At 36.0% G+C, this 7,375-nt stretch overlaps 1 long non-coding RNA gene and 1 pseudogene across 1 annotated transcript; both read right to left on the bottom strand.

Annotated features, from left to right (window-relative positions):
- Nucleotides 1–583: 583 nt before the first annotated feature.
- On the bottom strand, nt 584–1,725 carry LOC145161744 (uncharacterized). Its single transcript, XR_013738626.1, has 3 exons — nt 1,146–1,725; nt 1,005–1,047; nt 584–895 (listed from the first exon to the last, which is right to left on the bottom strand). It is a non-coding gene; the product is annotated as an uncharacterized LOC145161744 (long non-coding RNA).
- A 354-nt stretch (nt 1,726–2,079) lies between these two features.
- On the bottom strand, nt 2,080–5,969 carry LOC145161739 (putative disease resistance RPP13-like protein 1; annotated as a pseudogene).
- Between the last annotated feature and the right edge of the window lie 1,406 nt (nt 5,970–7,375).

Here is a 7,375-nt window from a genome sequence, read left to right as displayed (position 1 = left end):
TCTATGCACATTTTATTAAACCATATTATTCACATGTAATTAAGGTTTTTTATATGTGATTAAAGCCTATTATTCATATGTGAATATACACGTAACGAATTTGTTTTATTTTTTTATTAATTTTTATTATTATATATATTTAATCATATGTGATTAAAACCTATTCACATGTGATTTAATCTGTTCTTGCGTTCTAGATTCCATAATTGTTTTCGTTTGAACTGTTTAATATTTTTACATACGATGTTTTTTATAAAAATACAATTTTTATAATTTTTTCTATTTTTGCGTATATTTTGTATTAATCACATGTGAATAAGCTAAATATGCACAAAAATAAAAATTAATTACCGTTCATTATTTCATACATATATTCCAACTTTATTATATATAGTTGCTAAGAAGCTTTTTAACAAGATAAAATCAATAAATTATTATAAATATCATACATGGGAAAAGCTCTACGTAACAAAATGATATACTTTTTTTAGACCAACAACAATTATTGATGTCATCTAGTTCAAAATACTACCAAAAATATAACATTTTTCAAAAACAATCGTACCGATAGGGATAAGAACTATTGAGTAATATTTCAATTTTTTTTTTTTCAAATCATATAAGTATCTATCACATGTTCAAATTCGTTTTTTTTTTTTTTTTTTTTTGGTTTACCATAATTCCATATGAATATGACATGAAGGTTAGAGAGAGTAGGAGTGGGATCCATCCACCTTTTGGAACCTTGAAGAAGGCAGCTTAGAGGTAAAAGAGTTTGATTGATCGGAAAAGTACAAGAAATAAAGAAGAGTTATAATTTGCTGCTTCCTCACGATTATCATCACCATCGTCATGAAACAAGTTGTCACGAACATCCCAGTGGTCACTACTAGACCTAACAAAATCAAAAAACCAGAAATTATTACTCAATCATGTTCGTAAGAATGTATGCTAAACACAAGCTCAATAACATCTAATTTACCTCCAGAATGCACAATACTTACTTATAATCAAGATATGATGTGAATCCAGAACATAATTTACAACCTAAAAATAACATTATATCAATAAATCTGAAAGCTACCAACACAAAGAAGCAGGAGAAGAATTTAACAGATGGCATGACAGGGGCAATGTCGACATACCTGATAATACACATATTTTGAATCCAGAACTACAGGGCATCTACGATTGGGTGGGTTTCCAGCTCGGAGAAACTATCACTGTTACAGTAGATGATGAAGGAAGAAAGAGCATATCTTCGTTCTCGGTTTTGTGACTGTAAAATGTTGGAACGAGATAGTAGACCAAATCTGATGGACTTCTGCTTCAGATCCGGTGAAGCAAGATCTAATGGTCTTTGAAACGAAATCTGGTAGCGGTTTGGGAAGATGAGAGGCAGATGAAGGTGGTCTTCGACGATGAGATGTGGTGGACAAGCATATCAGGAAAGAGTGAAGAAGTGGCACTATGATGGATCCGACAACGGTATGATGGCGGTAAATTGGTTCCGGCAGCGGTCCGACGAACATAATTGTGGTGCAGATTTAAGATGAGAGAAAGAGGTAGACGGAGTCAATAACTCGATATGTTCTTAGAAATGTGGGGTGGGGTAGATGTTTTTCTTTATCTTTTTAAATAATAAATTATAAATAAATTATAAAACGAATAAATAAATGTACAATACGCTTTTCATAAACCCTTCAAATTTCTTATGTTTAAAATTAGAGCCTCTTTCTCGCGTTTTCAATTGTACAATTGTTTTAATTTGAATATATATATATATATATATATATATATATATATATATATATATATATATATATATATATATATATGAAAAAAAAACTTGAAAAAAATAGATGTACACTTATTGATGATACGAGTCATTTGAGTACATTAGAATGATAAAAAAAAAAGGAAAAACAAAAACCAGTTATTCGGTGTAATCAAGCACAGTTATTTTTTATTGAATGTATTAATAAATTGTATATTCGTCCAAGATAAATGTAATGGTTAACTCTCTATGATTTAATAGATTATTTGATTATTAGTTAAAATTTCAAAATAATCTTCATCTCAACAAACAAAACAAACGTGTCTCAGAGTTAATATTACTAATAGTTCAAAGATCATTTTTTAAACAGCAAAGTTACAAAAAACTGAAATCCTAGTTCAATTAACAACGGGACTTTTAGGACCTGGTGTAACAGACAAAAATGATGGGCAAGTTCACAACATAACTCTTTTTTATGGAATCACTGATACTGTCAAAGATGATCGGTAGGATGCTATCTCATGAACATCACTAAGTTTTGGACATGAGAAAATGTCAAGACTTTTAAGACACGGGAGTTGTTGTACGACCTCTGAAAGTGATTCCACATCCATAAAATCAAAGACAATTAGAGATGTTAAAGCTGGTGGAAGAAGAAAAGATGAAGCGGTAGCCTCCCTCACATCTTCTCCCACTGCAAATGAACCCACCCCTGAGTTATGGCCATACAACTGTAGCTCAACTAGTGAGGTCGGGAAATTCTGTGGGCCCCACTCTGACATGGGCTTCTTTAAGCATCCTATGCATAGGATACTTAAATTAGGAGCCCAAACACCAGAAGGGAAGGAGTAGTCTATACTTGGACAACCATGTATCCTCAATTCTTCCAGACATGTGAGACTTTGCAAACGATCATGAGGAAATGAATTTAGATTCTTGCCGTTATGGACATCAAGATATCTTAGGCATAACGGGGGAAGAACACCAAAACCTCTCTCTTGAACGGGTTCTGTGTTATCAGAATCACAGATGATTGTTTCAATCAGAGATGATGGAAGCTCGTTCACTGAGAAGATCAAGGATGTCATAGAATGACAACGATTAATCACCAACCTCTCAACACTGTTTGGACAATTGAGACTCTCTAGTGTATAACAACTATGTACCACCAACTTCTTTAAACTCACAAGACTCTTGTACGCATCCGATTCTGGTTCCCACAAGTATCTCAATTCATCACATTCATCAAAAAATAGATACTCAATTGCTCCAAGACGTATTAAATCTTCTCCATGTAGTTGAGTAAATCCTTTAACATTCAACATTTCCAATTCAACAAGTGATGAAGACACACCAATCATGCTTCTTAACACCACTTCACAACATTCGTCTATGTGTAAAAACCGAAGCGATGGTATAAATCCAATATATACTTTAGCTAGTAGTGGGCAACGTTTTATAGAAATCTCACGAAGACAAGGAAACGATCTAGCAGTTCCATCATCGCTAGCACCAATACTTGACCATATTTGCCAACCTTGCATATCATCAAATTCCAAAACTTCAAGAGATGGAAATGCAATGCCAACGAGAGAATTTGTAGGTGAAAGTAACTCAAAACCTATTGTCTTCACCCCATGCATCCTTTCAACAAACACTTTCCTAAGTGACCTTAGATGTCCAAGTGTTGGTAAATGTGTACTTCTACAACCCCGTAATGTAAGCTCAGTTAACTGATCAAACAAGGGATCGCCAACCCAACTGGGAAATTGTGTTCCCTTGTATAACAAAATCTCGAGGTTTCTTAACTTATGATGAGGTCTAAGCCGTTTAAGTACTTCATATTCATTCATATCATTCCGAGAATCATCAAACACGTCACTCCATATCATCTCCAAAACATCAAGACCTTTCTTTTGATGTAAATTGGCATTTTGTGCTTGTATTGGATTTATCACTTTGTCTAGCCCCATGATCGATATTCGACCTTGAAGATCTGAAAGGTTCTTAAGCTCGGATATTTTGAACCCATTACCTCGTTCAATAATGACCTTGGGTAGAGTTTGTAGATTTGTCAATACGCCAATCCCTAAAGGCATCTTCTTGAGTTTTGGAGTACCACTAATGTCGAGATGTCGTAGGTTTATTAACTTTGCGAAACTTTTTGGCAAGTCATATAACTCTGAACAACCATGAACCAACAAGCTTTGTAGATTATAGAGGTCACTTACTTCTTCTGGTATATATGTGATTGTAGTATAAGAAAAATTGATGTACCTCAGATGCTTGAGACTACCAATGGATTGTGGTACCTCTGAGATTACGTAATTAGCTAGGCTTAGAACCCTTAGGAACTGTAGTTGTGGAAGTAATTCAAAAAAAGAATTATCCACCCGAGACATTGTTAAGAAACTTCGTAAACGTCTAGCTCTTTGTAATTCTTTAAGCTTTCTATAGGATCCCCCTTGTGGACCTACAAGTGAAAAGTGACGAAAGTTCTCAAAAGTGTCTTTCTTGTCAGACGAATCCATCTCATCATCCAATCTAAAAACAAACTCTCCTGCAACACTTGTGGCCAAGTCATTTATCAAATCATGCATAGTATATCTTACATCATCATTCATTGAATGTTGAAAAAATGATCTCGACTTTAGCTCTTCAAAATATTGATGACCTAGAATCTCCATTGACTTGTTTCCATTTGGTTGCAACAAAAATCCTTCTGCCATCCACAGTAGGACTAATTCTTTTTTGTCAAACACATAGTCTTTTGGAAATAAGGAACAATATGCAAACAACAGCTTTAAATGTGGAGGGAGATGATTGTAGCTTAGTCGTAGAGCCGGAAGAATCTCACTTCCATCCTGTATATCCCATATCTCACTATTCAACAACTTCTCCCATTCATCACCATTTCTATTTCCCTTTAAGACATTCCCAAGTGTTTTCAAAGCCAAAGGCAATCTACCACATTTCTTCACAATACCTTCACCATGCAATTGAAGTGTTGGATGGTTGTCGAAGTTGTTTTCACCAAGCGAATGTTGAGCAAATAAAGATAGAGCATCTTCATTTGACAAAAGCTCCAAATAGTAAGATTCGTCAGAGTCCACCACCGATGCAACTCTGGTATTCCGGGTTGTGACTATAATCTTACTTCCAGGGTGCCCCTACAAGAGGGCTTTGAAGGAGTTCCCACTTACTTTTTTCTTCATTCCACACATCATCTAGAACAAGTAGAAACCTTTTCTTTAAAAGTTTTTCTTTGAGGGCCACATGAAGCAGATCAAGATTAGCAAAATCTCTGTTTTTCCCAGTTACTGCTTGAAATATAACCTTGCTAATATTAAGTACATCCAACTCTTCAGAGACACAAATCCATGCCCTGAGTTCAAAGTGATCCTTCACTTTCTCTTCGTTGTACAAAACTTTAGCAAGAGTGGTTTTTCCAATCCCGCCCATACCAACTATGGACACTATCCTCATTTTTTCATCATTCCCTAACAACTTCCCCAACAATGCTTCTTTATCCCCTTCACGACCCATGATTTTGGACTCATCAACCAGTGAAGTTTGCTCCAATCGTCTCTCAGTTCTATTTGCGATGTCAACGTTCACATTTACAACAAAACCCAGACCGTTTTTCACCTCAACAAGATCATTCAATTTTGTGGTAATCTCATCTATCGTAGAACTCAACCGACGACCATACCTAGGACTGAAATTAGTACAACAAGTTGGGATGAACTTGACTACCTTACTAGTGCTGGAACTGGAGTTAGTGTCGGCATCAGATTCCCGATCCAACTTGCGTTGAATAGCTTCGGTAGCCAAATCATCGAGTACATCGTCTATGTCGTAAGCCAAATCTTGGAGATTGTCGAGCCACAGTTGAACGGCTCTCTCTTTTATCTGATTTTGTCCTGCGTCAGCAAGCACAGCTTGGATCATGGGCAAGGTCTTCTTCCATTTTTTCATCTGGGAATCAATTCCTTCAGATCGTGCCAGCTTCATCAAGTCAACAGAGATGAGTTTCTCACACAGCACACTGATGAGAGCGGTAGCAACGATTTCAGCCATGGATATTAGGTAACGGGAAAAGATTGGTTACTTTGATGGGGTTTTGATTTGGGAATGGATGAGAATTGGCAGATGAAACGAAGGTGTTGACTAGAGTTTGTGTGTACACAGATTGTCGAACTCAATTTGCACAAGTTTCCGACCGTGAGTTTGTGCCCCAAATTTATAGAAAATTGCAAGAAAGGTCCTTGTCCTTGTCAAAAAATTTTGATTTCGGTCCAAAAACGTTTTGACTTACATAACTGGTCCAAAATCAGATACATTTTGTGGTTTTTTCATATCAAACTTGACTTTTTATCAATTTGTTTTACACTCAACCTGAAATGACTATTATACCCCGAATACTTGTTTTACATTTTTTACATTTATTTCAATGTTTATAATTAATTAATAATAAACGAAAGGCCCACCCATCACCCCTAATTATACCACCTCCCCCCATCTTTCTCTCCCAAGCCCCCCACCTCCAATATCAATAGTGACGATTGGATCAATTCAAGAAAATCACACCTCTATTGAATCCCATTATCCCTAAAATCCCATGACGACCTCAAGATGATATCATGAAGAAGGCGAGACTCATACAAGAAATTCCTAAACTACATAAAGTCCACCACTAGTTTTAACGTAAGGAAAGAAAGGAAGACTCTGAATCCAATTGGTAACTTAGAAAATATGAAACCACCTAGATACACTTCAACAAACAACAATTTATATGAAGGAAGTTAGGGTGCATTCATCAATGGCGTTAGTGTTTATAGGTGTTGCACCATATACAATCATCACTTTAGATAATGTATTCATCCATGACGTCCTTTCATATATGCATAAATAATCGCATCACTCCCCTCCCCATCTTCAATCACCCTTCCCTCTTCTTCAATCGATCCATGTGTTGGTTTAAAGAAAAACGATAAACATTATATGTGTCTGCGCAAAAAAGAAATTGATGTAGGTATTTACATGTAACACCCAAAATTTCAAAACAATTTTTCACATTTTATAAAACACATTTTCATTCATAATCGTTTTAAAAACACCATTGTATCACATAGTCAATCATAACATCATATCCCAAGATCATAATAAAAATCTCTCTGCGTGTGTACTGATCAAGCCGGCGCCTTCCCGCGATCCTCGCTGGTACCTGAGACACATAACACAACACTGTAAGCATAAATGCTTAGTGAGTTCCCCAAAATACCACACATAACACATATTAGCCACTCGAGGCTATAACTCTGTTTGACTGTCTGGTCAAAGTGTCTCTGTGAGACCCTCCAGTCCCATAACTCTGTGGGCCCTCTAGCCCTAACTCTGTGGGTCCTCTGACCCTAACTCTGTGGACCTTTCGGTCCTAACTCTGAAAACTCTGTAACATACATAACATATAACACATATAAATCACATCATGCAAAAGAATACACAATACTCTGTCTCATAGCTCTGATTACCACTCTAGGTAAAGTATAGTGAGAAGACTCACCTCGGATCTCTCGGTAACTCTCTGACTCGGTA

Source organism: Lactuca virosa, chromosome 1 (assembly GCF_052849685.1).
Source record: "Lactuca virosa cultivar CGN04683 chromosome 1, Lactuca_virosa_CGN04683_v6, whole genome shotgun sequence".
Lineage (NCBI taxonomy): Eukaryota > Viridiplantae > Streptophyta > Magnoliopsida > Asterales > Asteraceae > Lactuca > Lactuca virosa.
Note: the sequence above shows the minus strand (reverse complement) of the source record. Positions and strands in the feature narration are given on the sequence as shown.